General features: G+C 49.4%; 1 long non-coding RNA gene across 3 annotated transcripts in view; it reads right to left on the reverse strand.

The window, feature by feature from the left end:
* Window positions 1-9503, reverse strand: part of LOC138686414 (uncharacterized) — a 14825-nt gene extending 5322 nt beyond the window's left edge. Inside the window, exons 1-5 of one of the 3 annotated variants that reach the window (XR_011325768.1) lie at window positions 8890-9503; window positions 7185-7340; window positions 6260-6327; window positions 1521-1722; window positions 59-186 (exon numbers count right to left, since the gene is read on the reverse strand). This is a non-coding gene — a long non-coding RNA (uncharacterized lncRNA). The remainder of the gene's footprint in view (window positions 1-58; window positions 187-1520; window positions 1723-6259; window positions 6328-7184; window positions 7341-8889) is intronic. The other 2 variants (XR_011325766.1, XR_011325767.1) reach the window with 2 other exon arrangements.
* Between the last annotated feature and the right edge of the window lie 16147 nt (window positions 9504-25650).

Below are 25650 nucleotides of genomic sequence, written 5' to 3' on the forward strand. Positions count from 1 at the left end.
TAAGGCAGGATTAGGCCCTTTGAGCACTGGTTTTCAATGGTATGTCCCCTTGGCCTACCCAGCTTGAGGGGTTGGGGCTCTTCCTTGCTACAGTCACCGAGCGGGCCGAGCTGGATCCCTCAGGAGTCCCCAGGCAGCCCAAGGAAGAGCCGGGCCCCCGTCTGGGCTAACGCCAAGGCATGACACCTGGGTGAAAGGAAGGACGAGGCTGAGGTGGCCATAGGTCAACAACAACGGCGCTCGTAGGCTCCAAAATATACACCTGGCAGCTCGGAGTAATTTGAGCAAGGGCAACTTGCCATGGAAGTGCGGCTCGTCCCTTAATCAGGGGTTAACTGCCACAACAAACTCCCCAGGACAGGAGCAAAATCGCCATCTCTTGAAATCCTCAGCACCAGAGGCCTTTCTGGAAGGCACGTTTTACTCAAACACAAATTATTGGCCTTAATGCCCTAGGAACTGGATGAAATTATACGGCCCCGTAACGCGGGAGGTCAGGCAGATGATTTAATGGCCTCTTCTGGCCTTAAGAGACATTAACGTGCCTGCTTCCCGCCCGCCGGTACCGAGTCATCCCCCGGCCGCGGGGCTCCCGCTGGGCTCCGGGAGCCCGGGGCGGGGCGGGCACGGGTGGGTGCCGTGGCGGGAAGCCGTCCGCTTCGAGGCAGCCGCCGGCCGTGCTGCTCCCCTGGGGCCCGCCCGCTTAGCGCTGCCCCGGGCTCTCTGCGCCCACCGAGGGGCGCCGGCCGGGAGGAACGGGCTCGGAGGCGTCTCCTTCTATCGCGGCTCCCTTCGCCGTCTGGGGGCAGCGGCACATCACCGCACGGGAGGGGGGAGACCCGCCTCGCCGTTGAGCGAACGACGGTCGCGGGGCGGCGTGTGCAGCCGGGCGGGCGGCCGCCCGCCCCGTCGGGGGCCCGCGGCCGGGCGCGGAGGGAGCCGTACCCCGGAGATGCTCCGTGCCCAGCTCGGCAGGGGCCGTGGGGGATCGCGCCCTGAGTGACAGCCAGGCAGGGTGCCCCGACGGCGCAGGGTGCCCCTCCGGCCCGCCCCGGCCCGAGAACCCCCTCCCCACCCCCGAGGGGCCGAGCCCCAGCGGAGGAGACCCCCTTCAGCGGAGAGCGGGCGGCGGGTCTGGGGGTAGGGTCGCTGCTGGATCCCCGGGGAGGGAGAGGACTGCCCGGGCCTCCGGTGCGCTCCGGCTCCGCCCGCGGCCGCAGGGCCGGCGCAGGGCTCGCCCCGCCGAAGTGCAAGGGGAGTGACCCGCTCCGGGCCCCGGGCCGGGAACCTCGCGGCTGAGGCGCTCTGCACCGAGCACCGGGTGCATGCAGCCCGCCGGTACCCCCGGGCAGAGAAGGGTGCCACCGGCGGGGATAAACCCGAGGTGCCGCTCCCCCCGCCGCCGGGGCTGGTCGGGCAGCACTGGCAGCGGCACCTCTAATTTTCACACGACAGCTCTAACGCTACCTGCGCCGGGAAGTGCCGCAGAATTAAGAGGGTCTCCCCTAAGCCGTCCTTACCCAGCGCTCCCGGGTAGTGCGAAGCGCTGGCACGTCTGCAGAACGAGCGTTTACGTTTACAGTGCTGGGACGGGAGGGACATTTACAACAAAACAGTCCTGAGGACATTTTCTCTTCCAGCTGCTTTCTAAATATAGCGCACGGCAATCCACTACCTAGCACCGCGTCCTCGCTCTTGCACTTACGGAAATTCAAAGTCGAGCTGGAGAAAAAAAGAGAGAGACAAAGACAAGATAATTTTAAGAAAGACAAAATTAAAACGAGCCTCGAGTATTTAAAATCCACGCCCGCGTTAAGGTCACCCGAACGGCGAGAAGGGCCGTCTATTCGTATTTTAAACCAGCTGTCTTTTCCACGGGGACAGTTGTTTGCCTCCTGACCCATCGATAGCCTATTAATACAATTTAATTCTGCAGTTGTTTCTGTTTAAAGAGTGTTTGGAGCGAATTGTTTCTTTTGTTTATGATCAAACAAACGAGCTCTGGTAATCTTATGTTTTATCTCCCTAACATATGGAAAAGCTATTTATCCCAGCCAATCACAATAAAGTGAAGAAAACCCCATTTTATGGAAAGGTATATATCACAAGTTTGTTCATCATTAAAGATATGATTACCAGTGAAAACCCTCCGAAAGTGGCACATTTATGATTCCAGGAACAGATGGGGACATCCATTTTCCTTGCAAATACTTTTGAAATTGCTCTACTGGTAGCAGTATAAAAATGATATACAGATGCCAGTGCCAACGAAGCCGGGACAAGAGGTCCAGATTTACACAGTAAAAGCTTCACATGCGCTCTGTCAGCTTTGATTGATCTGCACTATACCTCAGAAACTTGTTGACTGGGAAAGGAAACAGCGCAAATAATTCACTGCAACAAGGCAGATAATTCACCCAGCCAATCGCTCCGCTCCGCTTCTCCGGGCGGTGACATACGAGTCCTCCTGCCGCACAAAGAAGCATCATTCTCCAGTGTGAGCAGCGGTCGGTGTCACGGAGGGGGGGAGAGGGGGGAGGAAAAGAGAGCGAGCGAGCGAGCGAGCGAGAGAAAGAAAGGTGGGAGCCGCGCACACAAAAGGAGAGGCGAGACAAGGAGAAGTTGGGTTTGGGCGATGGGCACAGCCATCTACCTTTTCCACTCGCAGCCCAGGCCGAGCCATTCGGCCCCAATTGTCATTATCATATTGATTAAGTTCATCAGAGAGCAATTTTAGGTTTAACGCCAGCGGACTGGGAGAGGGAGCAAAGAATTATCTAAGGAAAGCACAACATTCTTACCGCAGGGACGTTTCCCTGTTCCAGTTCATTGAGGGAGTTGATTAAGTTTAAATGAAGCAGACACTGGATAAAAGTAAGGGTATTGACCACTGGGCAGCGCGGGCTGCGCTTGAAAAGGCCTGATACATGCAGAAAAGCAAGATTTGCTAAATGCTCTAATCTTCAATCAAATCTTACATCAATACAGACAAAGTTTGGTAATGAGAGATTCAATGAAGCATGCGGGAGAAAGAATTAATCCTCTTGGTCTAAACTGGGTTCAACTTTGAAGCCTGCTCCGAAGGAAAGACAGTTATCTAAATGCTAAATAAGAAACTTATTGTACTTTTCATGGCATGCTAATCTTTTGTCTATTTCATCTCCATTATTTGTATGCTCATAGGCGGCAGTTGTCATGGTGATTATATCAAACCACTTCTGTGCGGATGGCTGCGAGGACTCAGGGCCTCCCTCCAGCCCTCCGCCGGGGCCAGCCCGGCCCTCCCGCCCGCCCCCCCCGCGCCCCGGCCCCGGCCCCAGCGCTCGGCCCGCGGGGACACGGCCGGGGCAGAAATCGCCCGCCCCGGCACCGGCGGCGTTCTGCCAACACCGGCCCCCTCCTCTTTCCCCTTCCCCCCGCATCACCCAAACCGGAGCGATCTCCCTCCACGAAGAGGTGCTTTCTTTCCCCCTTCCTTTTCCTTTTTTTTTTTTTTGTGAGCTTGCCTTGATAAGCTTTAGATGTCAGAAATCAAACACTCGCCAGGAGGTAGATAATGGGGAGTGTGATCTCCTCTATTTGTACACAGACAGCGCTTTTGCACCGGCGCTGCCTTGCACCAGTGTCAAGCTCCCCGGGCTTTGTTGGACTCTGCCCGCCGCCCCCCGGCCCGGGGAGCCCGGCACCGCGGCAGGGGAGGGGGCCGCCCCGCTCCCCGCCCGGAGCCGCGGCTCCCCTGGGCTCGGGCAGCCCCTGACAAGGGGAATAAAGATTCATGTTATGCAAATGTCGAGGTGAGCGCAGACACTCTAATCGCGAAAGGTTTGGAGGAAAATAAGAAAGCGGGGAAGGGGGGGGGCGGAAGAGGGAAAGAGTGCAGGGATTTTTCTCTTTTTTAACTGCGCTTTGCTAACACTTGGAGGCAGCCGCCGGTAGCAGGCACCGGGCTCCGGCCCACGGGCAGCGCTGCGGGGCGGGCTGGGGGCACCGGCCGCCCCCGCCCGGCCCCGGCCAGCGGAGCTGGGCAGAGCTATCGGGGGGGGGGGGGGGGGGCGGAAATTCCCAGGCTATCGATCAGACATCCTAATTTCTCGCCCGGTATCCGGGAGGGCCTGACGGAGGCGTCTTTTGCACAGATCCGGGGGGGAGGCAGCCAGCACGAATAGGTGGGTGCGGGAAAGAGGGGGGGGGCCTTCCCCCGGCTTGTTCCCTGCCATATAATCATCTGAGCGCACAAGGGTGGCACCCGAGCTTTTATGTCTTTTACAAAACTTGCCAAATTAAGGCCGGATTAGGGCTCCCTTCAGGATTTGTGGGCTCTTTAGAGGCTGGGAGCTGCCCCATATAGTCCGCCAGTGCTTATGAAAAGCTTAAAAAGTAATAAAGGGGGGAGTGATCCCGAGAGAAAGTAACATGTATAACTCTTATTAAAGGAGCAGCGAGCGGGGCTGTGAACTTGAATAACTGTTTGAACTTTAATTTGTTCATTAACAGGATTTGCCCCTGACTGTGAATGTTATTACTTCTCTTAAAGGCGAGGTGCAAATGCAAAGCCATAATGAAAGAGCCTGGCAAAAAGTTAAACGCCTCGTAATTACACTAGCCTCACTGAAAACGTAAAGTAATACAAAAGTGAAGAAAACGGGAGCCGGGCTGATGTTCTCCCAAACGCCCCAGCCTCGGACAACGGCGGCGGGGAGCTCCGGGCCCCCAGCTCCCACCCCGCCGACTCCCGGTAGCTCGCTGTACAGCCGGATGCGACATGGTTGCGTTTAAACAAGTTTAGACCTCCTTTCAGACATAAAAAAACCCAACAAACAAACCAAAAACCACAAACCACCTCATGTTCTCCTTTTCCTCAGTGGGGGAAGCCCGGTTTGTTCCTCTAACTGTTTTCAGTCTTGAGCGAAACACGGTGTCTGAAGTCTGATCTAATCTGCATGTTTGTATCCTAAACAGAGCACATTAGCTCCTCTCTCCCCCATCACACCGACAGTAGATAAAACTCTGGAGAACCGGAATAAAACAAACTACTACTCCTCTCAGAAGGTATATGACTTTGTACTGATGCGTTTGCCAGTTAGCTCCGCGCCGACTGTCGTTTCATCTGTCAGTTATCCCCTTCCCGGTTTGTCAACTGTGTTTTTATAGATTCGCTTGTCATCCGCACCCTTCCTCAACAGGAACATGCAGCCGGGTCGCAATTAAATATACAGATACACGAGCTGTTAGCAAGATTTCACCCTCCCATCCGCAGCCGAGCCGGGGAGATGATTGCCCTGTCACTTCTTCTTTAGGCTCAAACCGCCTGCGAACTGGCCGGCAGAGCACCGCCTCTCTTAGCCGGGCGCTCGCTTTTGCCGGCCACCGCCGCCGCCTTGGAAGTGCGAACTTCGGGGGCTCCCCAGCCCCCCCCCGGCCCGGGGTGCGCTCCCTGCCCGGGGGACGGCGGGCTCAATACGGGATTTGGCCCGCCTCGGGGGGCTCCCCGCGCCGGGGAGACGGGCCGATAGCGAACCCCGAGAAATGCAGCCGTGCGCTGGCAAGGCCGGGAGCCCGCCGGGCAGGCGGCGGGGGGCTGCCACCAGCGCCGGTGGCAGCGGGCATCACCGCCGGCGGCAGCGGGCATCACCGCCGGCGGCACGGTCCAGCGCAGGTGGAAATGGAGACACCTGATCGAGGCAGGTTTTGCAACCACGTTTCAGAGCAGAGGAAAACCACGACGGCGCTTCAGAGAGAGAGCGGGAGTGAAAACCCCTCCACTAGTTTAAAATGCTCTCCTGCTTCTACAACTGCATGCACATTAAGGAGATGATGCTATCTTAACACTAAGAAGTTGAATCGTTTCCATTACACCACTATACATAAAGATATGCCCTATTTTATAGGTCTAATTATTTACTTCTTACGTTTTTGCAGCACCATTAAACCCATTGGGGAAAAAACCCCAAACTATTTCGGTAGCAGAAAAAAATAATCGTACTGCTGACAAAGTAAAAAAATTTCTCCAACTCTACTTGTCCATCCCAGCGTGGACAGTCAGCACTGCCATCCCAGCAAGTGCAAAACCAGCAAGACCCAGCTACCAGCTGAGAAGCAAGAAATGCAGCCTGGGCTTGACCAAGATGACATCAGTCAGGAAGGGGATACCATTTTCTCCACTTTAGCTCATCAGAATCGTTGTCCTAACTTGGACCTTGGAAAGAAACTTTCAAAAATAACCAGGTCCCAAGACAGTAGCATCTTAGCCAAACAATACCTTCCCTCTGCACCTGGAGATGAAGCAGCAGGCTGGGCAGGGCAGGGAGCACAGGTGGAGCACGTTTCCTGCAAGAAACAGGAGCAGCGCTCCCTCCCTCCGGTGCCACATCCCAGTGCCCTTCAGCTCCCATTGCCCCGCCACCATATCACAAAAACTCTGTGCACAAGCGACAGGACGGTTGTCTCTAACAGTGTCCCTGAAGGAAGAGTCTCAGCCTTCTCACCAGGCAGAAGAAAAGCGTTCTTGGCAAGGGTTGCTAAGTAATAGCATACCCACGCTGTAATCTGGTTAGTAAACAGTGCAAAAGCGTCCCGAGAACAGGACCCTCACGGTAGCCTTGGCCTTGCAATGACCACTGACCGCACACCAGTGCAGGCTGCTGTGCTCACACGGCTGTACTGCGATGTGACCGCACAGCATTTCTTGCGGGATCAGGGCAGGGACTACTACTACTTTGTTAGCTTCCCCCCATCTAACCTCTGATGATTGCTTTAGATTTGAAGACAATTTGATATAGCGCAGATAAATAACATCCAAGGCTTCATCAGACGCTGATTAAATTGTTCAACTTCAGCTAGCGGACTTGATTAACTGCAAACTTGGAGCGGGGTGTCACCTTCACAGGAGCACCGCAAGTCTACCTATTTCTGCAGGCAGCCTCACCCGCACGCTGACAGGAGGATGACAAAATGGAGCCTGCCGGAGCCAGCCCCCGGAGCCCTCTTGGGCACAGAGGCAACTGAGGCTGCTCAGAAAGCAGCCGATCATGGGAAAGCAACACCCTCGGCAGCTCGTAGGCCCCGAGGATGTGTCACCTGGTGGTCAGGAGCCCATCAAAGTCAGAAAAGAGTTTAAAAAATGAGTAGGCATCTATTTGGTTTGCAGGAGGCATTTTTCACTTTTAGCAGGGCAAGGTGCTTACCGCTCCTAGCAAGGGCTTGGGCGAGGAGTGCGCACGTTAGGCCGCAGGAGCTTGTTATCAGAATAGGGGAGGACTTTGCCACAGCTTCTCCAGGCTGGGGTTGGTTGCAAGATGCACCTTCTAGCTTCTGCTCCGGTACCTCTCCGGCACCCTGACCTTTGAAGACAACACGAATTTTGCTTTAAATATGCACTGGCAGATCAATCCTCAATGTATTTCTGATCATGTAACGCATGCAATCTGACCTGCAAGATATATGGTTTGCAACACTTTTATAAATCAGCGTTTTACACAGCACATACTGCTCCTGTAAGCTAACCTTATCTTCAGAGCTGACAATTCCCAACATCATTGCTTTGAAGCGCCGAGATGGTGAGATGGCAATCTACTGAGCTAGAATATACCTCTGAAAATAAGTATATAAGTACCGTACAGCGCATCTGAAGTTGATTTATGAAACAGACAGGAGTTAAAATCTTGGTATATTAGCAAAAATAACTAGACCTTTAAAGTCAAGAAGCCCTCAGGCTGTAGTGAAAATCATTGATGTAGGAAAAGCATGTGTATTTCGATGATGGTGCAATCACACACAGAAAAAAAAAATCATAAAACTGTTTTTCCTTTCCTGCAGATAAAAAATAAAAGCGATTTTGCACCAGCTGCATGAAATGCTTCCTAGTGAAGCGTTCGCCTTTTAACTTTCGGTTATTAGCGATTCGGCTTTATATGGCTGCGTCAAACCGCCCGGTTCTTCGCGGACGAAAAAATAATCATAAAAAAGGCAAGTCCTCGTCCGGCAGGGTCTGGCAGGCGGCGAGGGTGGCTGGCCGGCAACCCGGGGGTGCCGGCAGCAGCCGGGGCTCCCCGGTGCGGCGGGAGGGAGGGAGCGCTGCTCGCCCAGCGCAGCCCAGCCCAGCGCGGGGGCCCGGCGGGCCCGGGGGGCCGCTTACCTGCACGGCGGGGAAGGGGGGCAGGAGAGGGCAACGGGCCTCTTCTCGGGGAGCTGCTTTGGAGCTTCTCCCTCGCCTCCTCCCCGGTTCCTTTCCGGGCGAACGGAGCCTTTCCCCGGCAGGGAGTGGGTGCGCTCTGCCGCGCCCGAGCACGGGGCTGCCGCCCTGCTCCCACCGGCACGGACACGCTGTCCTTCGGCGTGGGAGCGCCCACGGGGCGGCAGCGCCCGCCGCTTCGCTGCGGATTTACCCCAGCGCCCTCCCCAGATATATACAGAGATTTTCTTTTTTAAATGAGATTACTAACGCGCTCGGTCGTATCGTTACGAATGAAATACTTCTAGTGGCAAAGGACTCGCGGGGACTAAAACCCGCAGGTGACGGGAGCAGCGCGGCGGCACCTGCGAGCAGCGCCAGCGCTGCCGCTCTCGGCGGCGACCGGCGTTACGTCCGCGGCCGTTCGAGCCTCCGGCCGAGCTCACACGGAAATACGGATTTTTATAGGTATCTCTGTATGACTAGCAAACCTCCGTAGCAGGTCGCGGGGGGGACGACGACGGGGAGCCGCGCGGGGCGGCGATACCCGCCACGGCGCCGAGCGGCGGAGCCGGCGGGGGAGACGCTCCGCACCTGCTCAGCGGCCGCGGGGAAGGGCCCGGCCGGGCGGGGCGGGCAGAGGGACAGGCGCCAGGACGCGGTCCCCCGCCGCCGGCGGGCAGGGCAGGGCAGGGCAGGGCAGGGGTAGCGGTACTTACGGTGCCGCGGCCGGCCCTGCCGGGGGACGCGGAGCGGGCACGGGCACCGCCGGGGCGCGGAGCTGCTGCTGCCGCCGCCGCCGCCGCCGCCGCCGCGCGGGAGCGGCGCCCCCTGGCGGCCGCGGCGGGCCGCGCGCGCCCCCGGTGCGCGGCGAGGCGGGATCCGTCCCGCCGGCCCGAGCCCCGGTGTCCTTCCGATGGCCGCCACTTGTGCCGCGCGGTCCTTGGGCTGAAAAGATCAGTTAGTGCCGCGAAGTCGATCGCCTCACGGCGGGGCCGGGGGGGGCATCGGGCGTCCGGGAGGTGCGCCTGCCCGCCCGGAGCCGGCACGGCACGGCACGGCACTGCGCCGGCGGGCCCGCTCCGGTCCCCGGGCCGCCCTCCCCGCCCGGGCACCGCGGCGGGACCGGCTCGGCTCTGCCCGCGTAGGGAGCCGCCCGCGCCCGCTCCCTCCCCCCCGCTCCGCATCTGGAATCCGCAATCAAGAGCCCAATTTTGTCATTTGGAAACACTAATTATCTAATCACGCCACGCTGCAGAGCGTACTTGTCTGCCCAATTAGCTAGGACAATTATTAAAATTCGGAGGCCTAATTATGTCTCAATTTAATGCTGGCAAACTCGCGTAGAGAGCAGTAATTAAAATCCTCTCCTTGCCTCTGCCTTTAGGGCAGCGGTTGATTAGGACCTGTCAGGGGCTGCGCTGCACCGAACCAGCCAAGCGGATTGTGCAACATGACCCCGCATTGTTAAGTGTGTCAACATATTAACCTGAATTCCCTTCAGCCCCCATAATCACATTTGGTAGGAGGAAGAAAAGGGGCTAAAACATGAAGCATTTTATTAAAAAAACATAAATTCTTTTTAATTAATGCTGTAAGAGATCTGACGCGGCTTGAGCTACCAAATGCTGCGAGTCATATAAGGCTGGTGCTTCTAATTACCAGTAAAGGAAGGTTTGCTCTTCTCTGTTAAAAAGACTTCCCTCTCCTCTCATTTAAAGAAAATGATCTTTCTTTTGGGTAGTGTATTTTTTAAAACCCAGCTAGTTGGCTTCCAGTGATAAAGTTGATTACCAGTTTTTTGTTTGATGATGGAACACAAGTGAATATTGACTTCTGCGAGAATCAAACAGACGACCAGAGGCGTAAATAAAACGGTCAGGATTTAACACTTGAAAGAAGTTAATAAAGTTGAAAATTAAAAATCATAATATTGGGATAATTTCTAAATATTTATTTTGGCTCAACTCTCAAGTTGGATAGGAAGTCAGTGTTAAAACACAGACAAGAACTGGAGTTAACCCTGTTGTGTTCCTGCCCGGCATAGCACAGTCTCCCGCCACGGACGAGGAGCACCCAAGCCCAGCATCCCCCAGCATCAGCCACCGCAGAAGGAGGACTGGTCCTGCTGGCAGAAGCGTTCCCCTTTAGCACGTCCCTTTTTGGCTGGAAAACCACAGCGCCGAGGAAGGCAGTTCCTTCATCCCCAGTTAGTGAGTTCTCTGGGGTTCCGGACTACGGTGGCAAACCAGCGGGGAATTCCCCCAGCGGGGAAGGCCTGCCTGCTGCGCCGGAGGGAGGAAGGGAGGGAGGGGGCCTCTTCTCCCACTGTGCGTGCCCTACATCTTGGAAATGGCCCCACTCCCAGCCTCTTCGGTTGGCAAACCGAAGCGCAAATCTGTGTTCTGGCTTGTTCCAGTGGCTGTCAGCGTGTTTTCCTCTTGTCAGCAGCAATTGACTGGTCAGGTTCACCCTTGTACAGCGATTGTAACAGCTCATTGACAGACCAGTGACCCAGCCGGACCCGATAATGGAAAACTATTGATTTCTGTGGGCTCAGCAGATCTAAAATGAATGCCCAATATAATGTCATCAGCTGTCTTGGACTCTGATGAAGAGACAAAGTATCAAAGATGCGCTGCCTGTCCCAACAATTTGCTTGCAAAAAAATACTGGACACAAACAAACAACAAAGCGGCCTTTCTCAGTTTTTCCCCTCATAAGCAATGAGCAGTGATTGCCTGGGTGAATGCTAAGAAACCGCAGCCCAGATGTGACGGGGAGTCCAACTGCCCCTTTAACCGAGGAGGCCCGTGGCAGCCCCTCCAGGTTTTAAACACTTGCCACAGAGGAATAAATGTACGTGTAGGTCCGTCGACACTGAACTCCACACCAGCCTCCAGAGAGCAAGTAACGCAAGAGGCAGAAAGGCTGCCAGGAGATGTAACCCAAGGGGGAGCCGTGATTAACTCCTACCTGCAGGAAAGCGAAAGAGCTTGAACAAGCCCGTGACACTTGAGCTAATCACAGACCCCTCCTGTGTCACAACAAATGCTCTGGGCGGAGGAGGATGTTAGGTAATAATGATAAATCCTACTTAATAAAAAAACCTTAACACAAGGTGAAATTTTATATTTGTACAGCAGCCCTCATACGCTTGAGGCGTTCATGGATAAAAAAGTAGTGCAAGTCCAATTGAAATTTTGGGAGGAGGGAGATTGATATTTAGGGATTTGCAGAATTCTATGGCCTGTTTGCCATAAGCAATGCCATATGTAAGTTTAAACAGGAAGAGACACGAGTGTGGCAGCCTTCTTGGAAAATGTTCAACTTTGGGGCAAAAAGCAATAGCTCAAAGATTGACTTTTTTGGTCTTCGGGAGCCAAAGCGTGGCCTGTCCTCCCCGAGTAGATCATTCCACCCGGATAAAGCAGCCATCGCTTTCCACGTCCCTGTGGCTGACTGACAGAGCTCAAACCTCACTGACGCTTAGGCACATCAGGAAGTCGGTGGGATGTTTACCAGCGCAAGGTCTATGGGAATCGAGATCAGACAGATTCTGGCTTTCTGTGGGATACCAAGTGCTTGCAGGAGATGTTTCACTGCTCCCCAAACCCCTTCTGTAGGGCCTGGAGCCTTCCGGAACTTAACTCCTTCCAGATTAATGAAGTTTCCTGTGAGGGCTCGGAGGAGAAAACAGAAATACTTACCCTGGCAGATGCCAGCACACACTTAATTCAAGATCTAATACCGGTGGAGATTAGAACAGCTTTGTGATCCTGGCGAAAAAATTCAAGTGACCTTGGGGAAACATTTCTTTTAATTATGAACAACCGGTCAGTTTTATCACAAAAATACCATCCCTTCTTGAATGTATTTTCGTCTTCTGTAGCCTTCTGCTCAGCGGCGTCTCCCCATACATGCCTTGTACCGCTCTCATTGTCGTTCTGCCCATGACATGCACACACATATGTATCGCCTTTACCTTCCCCTGACAACAGGCCCAGCTCTGTGATGTGCTACATACGCTCGTCAAGAGGAAATGACTGCGCGGATTATGCTAACGTGACTGCAGCTGAATACATTTCAGTTTCTACATATTTTCATTTTTTGCACACTTCCCACTGCATAGCCTTGGCTCCCTCTCCTGCAGACGGCTCCTGAACCCACCTACCTCCACTCGAGCTTTTACTTCGTGTTCAATTTCCAGATGTTGCTTTCAAGGATTTCTCTTCTTGGCTTCCCCTCAGGGCCTGATCCTGTGAGAGTAATTGTGCCGCACCTGAGAAGTGTTAAGAAAGGCTGTGTGAATTGCCAACTGCGCTTTGGGTTTTGCTTTTTTAATTATCATTTTGAATTAAATGAAATGTAAACTCTTGCATATTTTCATTTTTTTTTAATCCAAAACAAAACCCCTGAACGTTTTCTGTTAGCTAGAATGAGGAGCTGAAATCCCTCCTATCTGTCTCACAGAAGGGTTTTTCAGAGCACCAGAACCTCGTGCGTGATGCTCAAACCCAGATGTCTTGTCCGTGGAGAGGCTCAGTTCAGTTCTCAGCTCCTCTTCCTGCCCATTTCTCAGAACCCCAAATCTCGTGTTAAGCCAAGCACAGATAACGTCTCCACACTACTCCCTCCTAAGTACAATGAACATGTTCAGGCCTTTGGATAGCAAGCTCCTGAGGCAGGGATTATGCTCTGTAGTATTACTGTTGTCATATTTTCCCTGTTGTAATGTTCCATGTACATTTATGTCATTTATAAAATACGATTAACAGACATACTGGAACCCACAATGGCCCAAAGAAGGGAATAATAGGAGTAACCGTGTACATTTGCTTCCTACAACTATGCTGTCTGTGGTGACCCACTCCCAACCAGCCGATGAGTAGTAAAAACGAAACACAATCCTGAATATTTAAACAGTATGGCAAAGCTGTTCATAGTTCCCTTTCACTTAGCAGAGACTTCACAACGGGGTTCAGTTTCCCTCTGCCTGAAGGCGCTGACCCCCTCTGTCTGCACGGCACACCTCACCTTCCAGTGAGTACCACTAACTAAGCCTTAGTACTGTTATGACCTGCTGGCTTGTCCAGCCACCAAGAACGCATCCAAACATGGTCATCCAAAATGAGCCGCTGGAAGGCATGTACCAAGTCGTTATCCTTCCCTGGGAAAGACCACTCTGACTTGTACCTAACTGCACTTCCCAAAGATACTCACTGTGGGACCAGCTGCCCCTTGTTTTCAGTGAAAGGTATCAACGGAATATGGACTGCCCCTTTTTTACTAAAGATTCTAAATCAATGTAAATATATATTTTACAGTGTTCAGTATTTCAATAGTGCATACACATACCTGTCTACTCTCAGGCCTGAGCCTATCGTACCGCCTCAGTGAGCTCTGCTGTACTGGGAGTTATTTTCACTGGGACGATTGCAGCCCGCCAGTATGGGCTGAGATTTTGTAGGCAACTGTCCTCCGACAAAGCTCGAATTGTGGTTTTTAACATTTACAAATAGGTTTGTGCAAATAATTGATTCTGCTGTAAAGCAACTGAATGAATCTAAAACGCGTAAAAACCCCACGTTCAGATCAATCTGAAATAATATTTTCCAGCTTTCTTTGCTGAAACAAAACAAATCCCATAGACCTTGCAGTGAGGAATGTGCTTTGTTTCATCCAAAATGTTTCATTTCAGGCACTTGCAACAGAGAAAAACCCCCACAAGCCCACAAAGGAAATAAGAGGTTGGATTCACCACAGCTGCTGTCATTCTCTTTTTATCCACTAACCCAGTAATTAGGGCAGTGACCCAGGATGTGGAAGATCCATGTTCAATCCCTTCTCTGCCTGAAGGGATTTGAACCTCCATCTCTCACCTCCGAGGAGAGCGTTAGAGCCGTGGTGCCGGAGGGGGCCCTTCTCTACCGTCTCCTTTCGCCTGGGTCCCTCCTGGGCAGGTGCTTCGCGTCGGCTGGACGCCCCATCTCACCCGGGCACAGCCCAGCTCCCAGGGCCCAGCGTTACTCCTCTACCTCTGCCCTGCGGCTCAGCGAGGGCCGAGATGCTGGGTGCCAGGCGGAGGAGTTTCAGTAGGTTGGACGACTCTCGGATACACCACACCAAAACGTTTAAGGTACGTCCATAACCAGATCACCGAGGCAATCCCAGGTCTGCGTATCAATCCCCTAAGGGGAAACAAGAGTCCTCCTCCCCAGATATATATCATAATGCCAGGGCTTTTCCCCAGTAAATGAGCAATATGCTAAAAAAAAAAAAAGGAAAGGAAAAAGAAGTGTAGTTCAGGAAAATATTGTCTTTCTCTAAGCCTAAATCTCTTCCCGTGTTTCGAACCACACTTTGCTACAATTTTCAATTACTCCCCTGATCAATTTTTGTCTATTACTGTAAATTGCCTGTGATGTTAGGAAGGATTGATGTTAAGAAGGGTATCTTAATATGAACTTACTGCTTTCTTGTACCTTTTAACCATAATTAGTTTCATAAGCAGCTTACACTAGGCCAGGAATTAGTTGTACGATATCGAGTACAGAACTGAACATGTCAAATGTCCAGCCTTATGCATAGCTTTGCAGGGAAGCTTTGCACACTGTAGTTCATGTGCATCATTTTCATGTCACCAATGACATCAGCTGAAGTCCTTTCTTTAATTAGGAAAATTTGGCACCTCAGTGCTACATTTTTGCCAATTTTTAAATAATCTTCATAATGTTAATAAAGCTATTTAAAATTATTTTCTACTACATATTTCTATTGAAAAGAATGTCCTCCTTTATTCAATTTTTGCTCTATTGTTTCTACAAGGTAAATAAATTATCTGGCACTTCTTACAAGCAGACTCTGATTACCGAGAAGTCCATCATTTCTCAGTATTTGATAACCTTTTATTAGGGCTGACCTCTAGGGACTCTCCAGACAAGTGGCCACACAAAGTCACAGTCGGAGAAGGGGATTCACCCATCCAAGTGTGAGAAGGACTCCTTTGTAATGAACATTAAAAAAACCCCTCTACTTTCATCTTGCTTTTAGAGCCTCTAGCACAGCATATTTACAGAATAATAAAACAGGGCTTCAGGCCTTTTCTTCTCATACATCAGCAACAGGATTCTCGTATCACGCTTATATGCTCTGTACACTATAAAATTTACTGTATCTTGCTTGTCATAGCTAATAGTCTCAGATATACTAAATGAAATAAATCTTCTGATACTGTTCTCACACAAGAATTAAATCACAGCACAAAACTGGCTGAGAATATCCCAGTGACAACTTCCGTCCCCTCCCCCCCTCATGAGTTAACCAGCCTCACCCTGGCATGCCGCTCAGGCGGCTCATTTATTGTTGCCTGGTAGAAACCATCATTCTGATTATTACTGTTTATTTGTATTACCAGGAAGAAACTTCAACTGAAATCCTTAGTACCAGAGCTATGCAGATACAAAACTCAGATGCTTCCCTTCTCAAGGAGCTGATACTCTAAAGAGACAGGAGGTGGGAGGAAGGAGCAGGGCATTTCCAGGCATAGTCATCACAGAGCCGACTGTGTGCGCAAATGAAGGGAAACCACTGCTTCCAGAAATAGCTTTGTCTCTCCTTTGCACTGATTTTAGAAATGAAAAAAAAAAAACAACTGTGGAGTTACTAGAGTTAGAAATGAAAACAGTGAATGAATAGCTTGTTCTGGGGACTAACATGAATCAGAATCCATCAACGTAACCTTAGACCTTCATCTCAAAAGTAATAAACATTTGGGATTTTTATACCCACTTCAGCCAGTGGGAAAATGCTACTGTAAATTATCTGCATTTCATGTGCATGTGTGAATGGGTGTGTAAGTGTGTGTGTGTATATATATGCTCATTGTTTCATTTAATTTTTGTATCAATCAAAAATATATTAAACATACAGAAAAAGTAACAGCCTTTCTTCTCATGGTATTTTTAATCTGAAATTGAGCAAGAGAGGAAAAAAACCAAGGTCTCATGCTATTTTGAGTCATAAGGAGGGGTTTTTTTGTAACGAAGGTTCACAGCGATTGCAAACACTAAGGGAAGCCACCACAGCTCAGGTGCCCTCGAGCGCAGAGACGCAGCCCCAGCCTGCAGACGCCTGAAGCCCGGCACAAGGAGGGTGTGCACCCAGCGGCCCCGGCACGGCCATCTTCTCTAGTCTGCAACACTAAAACTGCCACAAACCTACATCTGGTTCTCATGAGTCCTCTTCAGTAAGAAGAAACACGTGCGCTGAGGAGTCATGGAGCAGATTTACTGGCGTCCCGCTGCCCACACTGGCCTGCGCCCGTCCTTAGCCCAGGGGGTGCTGGGCAGGTTTCTTGCAGCAGTGCTGGTGCTGCATTGCAACCTGCCCTCGCAAACAGATCCAGAAAGGAAGGAAACCCCACTCATCCCGCTCCCTTACATCTCCACCAGTTAGCCCAAATGCAGTTTTGATGTGATTCAGGATCATGGCCCAGGAGTCCATCCACAGAATCACAGGCAATGCATTAGTGTGATCCTACTGGCATCCTGCTTTGAAGTGAAGTGTAAAACCTTAATGCTGTCATTGGCTAATGACAATCCCTGCTAAGAACTCCCCTATTCCTAACCCCATATGGGGCACTCTTAATTTAGTCTCACTTGGAGCACCAGATGCTCTAATTACATCATCCTGATCTTCTACAAGGTGTATTAGACAAACAAATGCTACATCTGTAACAGTGACAAGTATTATTTTTAATTGCATCCATGATGGTTTCATTTCAAAGCTCAAGAATCCTCTCCACCAGGCCCATTTCATGTTTTTACACGACCCAAGAGCCTCGGTGAGGAATTCTTGAGATACATGCACTTGTATCTGCTTACAAAAAGTCACAGGCACGTAAGGCCATGAACATTTCTTGCCCATCTGCTCCATAAATTTTTCTGTAAGGCTTATTGCAGAACACAGTAAATGAGTTATGGGTGGTCAGCTGTTGCTTTCTGGTTTTGCCACAGTTGTTGCTCTAGTTGCAGATAGAGCCCATACCTGCATCAGCCTGCTTGAAGCAATCTCTGTCCCAATGAAACTGTTAGATCCAGCATCCGAATTACTGTATCTGCATCATCCCTTAATGATTCATCTACCCTGGTTATACACAGGTGCTGGAAAGGACCTTGAGGTCTGTAAGTTATTTTATTGCAATATTATAGAAAACAGATGTTTTTCCCTTAATCCTGATGACATGTTTAAACACAGACCAGGACAATTAGAAATCCAGTGCCCTGGAGACTGATTATCCATCAGCGACAATTTTCCAGATTATCCTTTTTTGTTCTCACATAATGATAATATATGTGTTGATAATTGTATCATTGCCTGCCTCCGTCCTCTTGGAGTATAAAGAAAACTTCTGAAAAGTAGTTCTCTACCCACTTTCTTTAAGAACAGCAGCATAACATCCAGCGTGATGAGTGACTGTTCGGAAATAACTGAACATCTCGGGTGCACAGAGAGAGAGAGAAAGCCAGTATCTCCATCAGCTGAGACACACGGCTCTAACACACTGTCAACCCTCTCTTTTACTCCAGGCCACACACAGGAGAGCTTAAAGAGCTAATCTGATTCCCTTCTTGATGCTACTCATGTCAGAGTATTCATTATACTTGAAAATCAACATATAAAACCAGTAGGTTAAAGGAAAAAGCACAACCTAAAATGAGGAAAACAAGCTCACGTTCTGAGCAGCAGCAGTAGCATGGCCACCTGTTAAAACTCCACCAGGCTCCACATTTGTTCCAGAATAGTTCATTTCACAAACGGGATTTGGGGTGAACAAGAGGAGGACAAACAAGATGATGTACCTTCTGCTCCGCAAGCATTGCCAGCCTTGCAGAATTTCAGGTCCTTGTCTCCGCTCTGCCTACTATTGCCTTAGCACAAGGGAATACATAGGTAGCCCTTCATGGAGGTATCACCAAGTCTTTTGGCCATTGAATCTGTCTGACCAATTCACTTCCCAAATTTCTTCATCATCAGAATATCATCTGTGACCGAGACTCGTTGCCTTCAGGAATTTCACATGGTGAAAACTTTTGCTGCATCAGCCCAAGTAGGGCAGGAAACACCTTCTTTTTGCATTGTTTGTGCTGCGAACAAGCAAGCAGAAGACACAAGTCAAAAGTTTTGGCTGGAATAACTGTTCTTGGTACTGGGTGTTCACAGCAGAGCTGAGAGGATCTTTCTAGAAAGCTCCAGCATTAGCTAATGTCTGCTTTACTGACATATTTGGGCATTCCTCTCTGTTCAGGTGAAGTATTAAGATTTCTGCAACTCTAGTACCTCATTTGCCTTTAAATTGTGCCTTTCATCCCTGTAGTTTGTCCTTTACATGCGTGAACAATCCCAAATCCACCTACTTTCTGAAAAAAACCCCTTAATTTAAATATTTAAATTTAAATTAAAAATATGTGGCTTATAGAAACTGTTTATAGACTTGTTATGTCTATAAAGTATCCAGCTACTTGTTTACTTCACAGATTAATTTTGACTAACAAAACTGTGTGGCACAATGAGCCTTACAAATACAGGCAATGTTATGCCTATGTATTTATGGCATGCAAGGAAAAAAGCCAATTTTTTAAACATGACTCTGTCAGAGGGAGGAAGATATAAGGGGATAATTCCCACCAGAGCCAAGACAAGGGTTGACAAGAAAAAACTGAGAGAGAAGTGACTGAGTCCATTCTCAAAGAAGTTGCTTCCCAGGAGGAGTGCAGAGCAGCTCGGGCTAGGACTTCAGAAGAAGGAGCTGCCCTGCCTGCTGTTAGCGATCGTCTCTGTTTGGGGACCAGCAAAAGGTAAATAATTCCATTATGTTTTAAAGAACAGCAACATGCACCCATGCCAGACTTGGCGAACTTGTAGATGGCACAGGAAGCTTAGCAGTGGAAGCAAATAAATCACCCCCCATTAGTCACACACTGATGAGAAGAAACCCAACAATTACCAAAAAGGTAGAGTTAAAATACAGGCAACAGGAAAACCAGTGCCTTTTTAGAGGACTTAAAAGGAGACGTACTGTGCCAGATGGAAGCTACGGAGAAAGAAAGCCCAGCTCATATCTCCTTGCCACCACCGGGCTTCTGTAACTGCGGATGCGTGTTACACCTTTCCCAACTTTCTTGAGCAAGGGTGTAATGCTTCTCCACAGCCCTCGCTGCCCAGCGCACACCTCGCCCACTGCGCGTGTGAGCAATACAAGCACACGAAGGAGATTTATAGGCACGTATCCAAAATACACTATACCTTTGGTTTTAATCTCTTTTAAACGACATGCTCCCACATGAGGTAAAATTAGGGTCATATTCAAGCTTTTGTTATGAGAAGAAGCCGTGCCTACGTTAAAGCAAATTCGGGCGTCCCACCGGGTTACCGGTCCCTCGCTGCACCGCGCTCCTGCAGCCGAGCCAGATGGCCAGTGCGGAAGCCTCTTGCAGGAACACATCTCTATAGAGGATGATGTCGCACTGTACTGGGTGACCAGGCTGTCACTGAATGCAACTCCGTCACGGTATTTAAATCACATTAAAGCTTTCTTTTATTACACACCCCCTTGTGATTTTGCCTGGCTACATTCTAATTACCAGCCTTGCTGCAGCACACGTGGGTTCCACAGCTCGGTCCCCCTCCCATTTTATGGGAAACGACTTATCTCGCACAATCCTAATGAAAATACTGCAGTGGGATAACTCTCTCCTTTTTACCTTGCATTTCTGTATTGGTTTTATGTGGCAAGGTTTTGGTAGCGGGGGGGGTTACAGGGGTGGCTTCTGTAAGAAGTTGCTGGAAACTTCCCCTGTGTTCGAGAGAGAGCGAGCCCATACCAGCCGGCTCTAAGACGGACCTGCCGCCGGCCAAGGCCGAGCCAATCAGTGATAGTGGTAACGCCTCTGTGATAACATTTTTAAGAAGGAAAAAAAAGTGGGGACAGTAAGAGAAAACAGCCGCCAGAGAGAGGAGTGAGAATATGTAAGAGAAACAACCCTGCGGACACCAAGGTCAGTGAAGAAGGAGGGGGAGGAGATGCTCCAGGCACCGGAGCGAAGATTCCCCTGCAGCCCGTGGTGAAGACCCTGGTGAGGCAGGCTGTCCCCCTGCACCCCAGGGAGCTCCACGGTGGAGCAGATATCCACCTGCAGCCCATGGAGGACCCCACGCCGGAGCAGGTGGGTTCCCGAAGGAGGCTGTGACCCCGTGGGAACCCTGCGCTGGAGCAGGGTCCTGGCAGGACCTGCGGATCTGTGGAGAGAGGAGTCCACGGAGCAGGTTTTTCTGGCAGGACTTGTGACCCCGTGGGGGGCCCACGCTGGAGCAGTGTGCTCCTGAAGGACTGCACACCGTGGAAAGGACCCATGCTGGAGCAGCTCGTGAAGAACTGCAGCCCGTGGGAATGGCCCACGTTGGAGAAAGTTCGTGGAGGACTGTCTCCCGTGGGTGGGACCCCACGCTGGAGCAGGGGAAGAGTGTGATGAGCCCTCCCCCTGAGGAGGTGAAGCGGCAGAAAATAATGTGTGATGACCGTAAACCCCATCCCTGTCCCCCTTGTGCCGCTGGGGGGGGCTTGGTGGAGAAATCCGGGAGTGAAGTTGTGCCCGGGAAGAAGGGAGGGGTGGAGGGAAGGTGTTCTGAGATTTCGTTTTATTTCTCGTTTACCTTACTCTGGCTGATTTGTAATAAATTGAGCTAATTCTCCCTAAGCTGAGTCTGTTTTGCCCGTGACGGTAATTAGTGAATGATCTCTCCTGTCCTTATCTCGACCCGCAAGGTTTTTTTGTTATATTTTTCTCTCCCTTGTCCAGCTGAGGATGGGGGAGTGATAGAACAGCTTTGGTGGGCACCTGGCGTCCAGCCAGGGTCAACCCATCACAATTTCCCATTCTATAGTGTAAGCCGTTTTTTGTGTGGGAGAGAGACAACAAAATATTCAGGTTTATATGCATTTTTAGAAACAGCAGATACATCTGTTAAGGCTCCCTGAAGCAGTTGAATCACTTTTTCTAGTTTCTTACATAATTTCTGATCTTGAAGTATCAATATATTTTTCCATGCCAGATGTCAGCTGCACCTGTTTTTCAAAGATACTATATTTTGCATTTCTTATTCTCAACCTATTAACTTCTCAAACAGGGTATTTTAAAGGAGATGCATTTCACCAGCTTCTGATGACTTATACCAGTTTTTTCTGAGCAATTTTTTTAGCAGTAGGCACAGTTCCTCTGTCCTATCCAATTAGTTCCCAGCACTAATCAGGTCAGAGATCACATGGACTTTAATGGAGAACTTGACGTTCAGGAAAGCTTAAGGACTAGGATGTGGCTTCGTTCGGTGTGTCCACAGTACCACCGCTGCCCGCGGCCATGGCTTTGCCATTCTCTATTTTCCAGTTACAACACTAACCATACCTAAACACCGCAATGATTTCATACTGCCTTGCTGTTTTCATAGCTTCGCTGTTGAGTAAGATCAAAATAGTTTTGGCTGTTAACCAAGGCAAAGTACTGATGTGGTGAAAGGCTACATTTGTACTTATTATTTCATTTGATTTAGTTCCTAGGTGCAGAACTGGAGATGGGCTTTGTTAAGCTGTGCAGGCAGAGACCACCGTCAGGTAGGGAAGTAGTTCAGATCTGCAGGGTGAAGAGGGGTAAGGAATCTCACCTTTGTAAGTCTTCTGGAATTAACAGACTTCTAAGAAGAACCTTTCTAGTTCAAAACGACACAACTAATGCTCTCCTGGGAGCAGGGGAAAGGGACCGAGAGAGAAAGTACACGCAGGGCAAGTTCAGAAAAAGTAGGGAAAGTCCTCAGATTTTCTCTGACAATAAACAAGCTTCCCATGACAGCAGCGAACACCAGTGCTAGCTGTGGGCAGCACGTGCTGCCGTTTGCTGGCAGCTGGAGTATGAAGCAGTTGAAGCTCTGAATACATCTGGTTCAATTTTCAGGAACTGTTCAATTTTTATTGTGGTCCCAAACTGGTCAGAGATTTCTCTCTGTGCGCAGTAGTAACAGCAACAGCAGAACAGATTTGCCAGCTTCTGTCAAATTCTGAGAGGCAGAAAGCTGAAACAAAGCACCTAAATTCAAAATCAGCCTTGACTGCTTGAGGATGGGGAGGTCTCACCGGCCATCCAGGGATCTCTCTGAGACCAGGACACTAGCTAAGTACCTCGCACTAGATAGCCAGGATTGAAATTTTCAGTCTGTTAAGGTAGGGACACCATCTGAAATCTGGAAGACAACAGGAAGTTAAGCACCTACTGCTTTAAAAGAGGAAAAGATAAAAGATGTGTCCACTGTAAACCTGGCTGCTACAGCAGCAGGTATCGTACACATTTAGACTTTAGATACTCTTGCGTAACATACCTGCTGCTTTTAATTTCTAAGGTAACGTGAAGAAAACATAGCCTGGACCATCATACATCTTCCACAACGCATGTTACAGCAGGAGCAACTGGAAAGCAGGGCTTCCTGCCCTTCTCCCCATCCTTTATGAAATTCTGTGCCAGCTGCTGCATATTGCAGGAAATCACAGAAACCTGTAGGCTGCTGATTCTGTTTGCTGCTGGCAGTGGAGGGGGCTGCTCACATACTCTTGGTGCATTTCTATATCTAAATCTGAAATCACAGTTTAGTTTCCTAAGAATTTCATGCTATTGCATTCATCATTTACTCATAAATGGGCTGAAATTCTTATCTCCAATATGTTTTTACCAGTTTTTAATGGATATCCCTGTTTCACTTTGCTCAGAGAAGCTAACCAGCTGCTTGTTCACAAAAATCATTCAAGCAAATGCTCCATTTTCTAAATACTTTTATGGTTTCAGAAAGGCTCTCAGGAAAAAAAAAAAAAAAGAAAGAAAAACAGGAAAAAAAAAAGAAGAAAAAAAAAGAAAAGCCAGTAATCCACCTTTATGCAGACAAAACAGAAAGACGGTACAAAACGTTCACTTTCCTAGATGGGCTCATGCTGCGTAAGGCAACTCATGAGGCAAGAGCTCAGGTCCCAACAGCAGAGTCAGCTCCAGAGTCCTGGGTTGGTACCAACTACGTAACTTGGGATTTTTGTTTTGTGCAATTTCTCTTCCAAGTCACTCTAAAATCTAAACATCTCCTCCTCCCCCCACCACTTAGGTACAGACAGCTACTGTCTCCATATCAAATAGATCAGAAATCAGGCCATTAGCTATGCTTTTAAGAATACTAAGCAGTAGTCTATCTGTGTTCACAGTGATATAGCTTATAGGACTTTCCCAGAAAAGCTTCATCACTGGTAGCCAGCGGTAAAATAAAGTCCTAAAGGACAAGAGAGATGAAAAATGAAGAAGAAAAAGCAAATGTGGATATAAGCAAAAACTGAGGAAAGGGAAAACAAACCAAGCTAGGAATGAAGATAATGAAAACGGTCAGGTTAGCAGCCCAGTGAGACGCGGCTAAGTACTGTCCCCAGATGGGAACCTGGGCCTGAGGGCAAAGAAATGAGTTTGGGAACCTAGAAGAACACTCGCATTCTGGGTCAGGGTCTTTAGTCGTTTATTAGCACTTATGGCCAGCTGCAGTCAGAGAACACTGGGTTTAGTAGCGGAAGTTATTTCAATGAGAAGAGAACATTATAAAACAGTAAAGGGGAGAGATTTTTTGGAGGCAGTGAATGGTAATCCCTACATGAACAGAACCTGGAAAATTCAGATTTCAGTACCAAATCAGTGACTGAGGCCATATGTGGGAAGAGCAGCTCATGCTCCTTCATGACTTGACCAAGTGCCTATGGATTTATACGTAGCACTTAAAAGGAAGGCATCAGTAAACGTACTCCAGATGGCAAAGGGAATGGGTACGGTTGACTTTCAACACAAGAAACTGGATTTAAAGCCTCTTTTCCCTGTCACTGCCTATTTCTTTAACAGTTCGGGGTTAAAACGTATTCCTCGGCTGTTCAGCTAAGGATAGTATTTGCCCTAACCTCCTTGGTGCCAGGAACCCAAATGCACCCCTGAAGATTTGGAGGCACAGCAAATGCAGCCATCAGCTGGATTTCAGGGACTACAAAACAAGTGTCAACCTCAGGCTCATACTGTCTTCTCCTGTTTGCAGTTTCTGTTTTAACCTATGGGGTTTTTGTCTGTTTGTTTTTAGAAGACTTGTTTTCCTGCTTCTTTATCCAAATAAGGCTATTTTCTTTCTTCTACTTTCACACAATTGTTTTTTCAGGGAAGAGACAGATGAAAGAATTATTCCTTGTCAGCAAGACTTGTACCTGGGTGACACGCAATTCCTTATTTGGTTAAAACACAGGTTAACCGTGTTAGCTTGCATTCTGCTTTATCAGTCACTTCTTTTCTGAAGCCATTTCAAAGAGCACAATGGGATTCAGAGCTTCAGCATGTTGCTACAGCAGTGAGGATGGATTTGGATGAGTTTCACAGAGCTACAAACATGATTCACAGCTGCTGCTGGCTTAAAGATACATAATCAAATGTTTAGATGTGAAGTTTCCAGTTTTTAATAAACAGATTTTTTAAAAGTGGTAGATTATATTTAAGAACACTCACTGTGAACATGATGTAACCATGTTTCATGTTGCAGGTCTCTGACACAAAAGCAGAGGGATTATCATCATCACTCGGTGCGTAAACCTCAGATCTTAGGAGTTAAAAATACTACTTTTAAGTGAAAATATAGGCTAGAAAGCCCAACAGTGTTGCGATTTATACAACATGTAGAGTACAAGCACTTTGGAAGCTGTGGGAAGGCTCCAGGGCTCCCTTCGTTCCCCCACTGGTCAGTAAGAATTGTAATTTTGTGGTCTCTAGGCTCACGGTTACCAAGGATGCTATTTGCTTGCGTTTTAATTGTAGCAAAAAGAGCATGCAGTGCCTGCACGAGAAAGATCTTTCAGGGCTTTTATGACAACCTTTGCCTCCACCTAGAAAAAAAGCAGCCCTACAGGGATGCATTTATTCCCATTTTTACTTCTAGCCAAAATAACTGCATGTCACTCTTCAGGCAACATGTGCAAACCACCTTCATAAGCAGCGACATCCCGCCCAGCCCCCTCCACCTCCCATTGCAGCACGCTGGAGCTCCCTGCGCTGGAGCTCCCTGCACTGGAGCTCCGGCAGCCAGAATCGCTTGCCCTGCCCAGGAAAAGGGAAAGCACTGCAACCAGACACCAGCTACTTGGACCACAAGGTTTTTCTACTTGATGCATTTGAGTATGACTAAGAAGTTTTATGAAAAGGCTGTTAGCTGACATGTTCGAATCTTAATAGGAGAACAGGGCGCTAAAATTAGAGAGATTTATTGTTTTGCTTTTTTAAATACAAGTTTATCAGCCTATAGTGCAACTAGAAATGAGAACAAGCAGTGCCAGAGTATCAACCTTAGCAACACCCCCACTCCAGCCCTTGTTTAAAAAA

Source organism: Haliaeetus albicilla, chromosome 8 (genome assembly GCF_947461875.1).
Source record: "Haliaeetus albicilla chromosome 8, bHalAlb1.1, whole genome shotgun sequence".
In the NCBI taxonomy this organism is placed as follows: Eukaryota; Metazoa; Chordata; class Aves; order Accipitriformes; family Accipitridae; genus Haliaeetus; species Haliaeetus albicilla.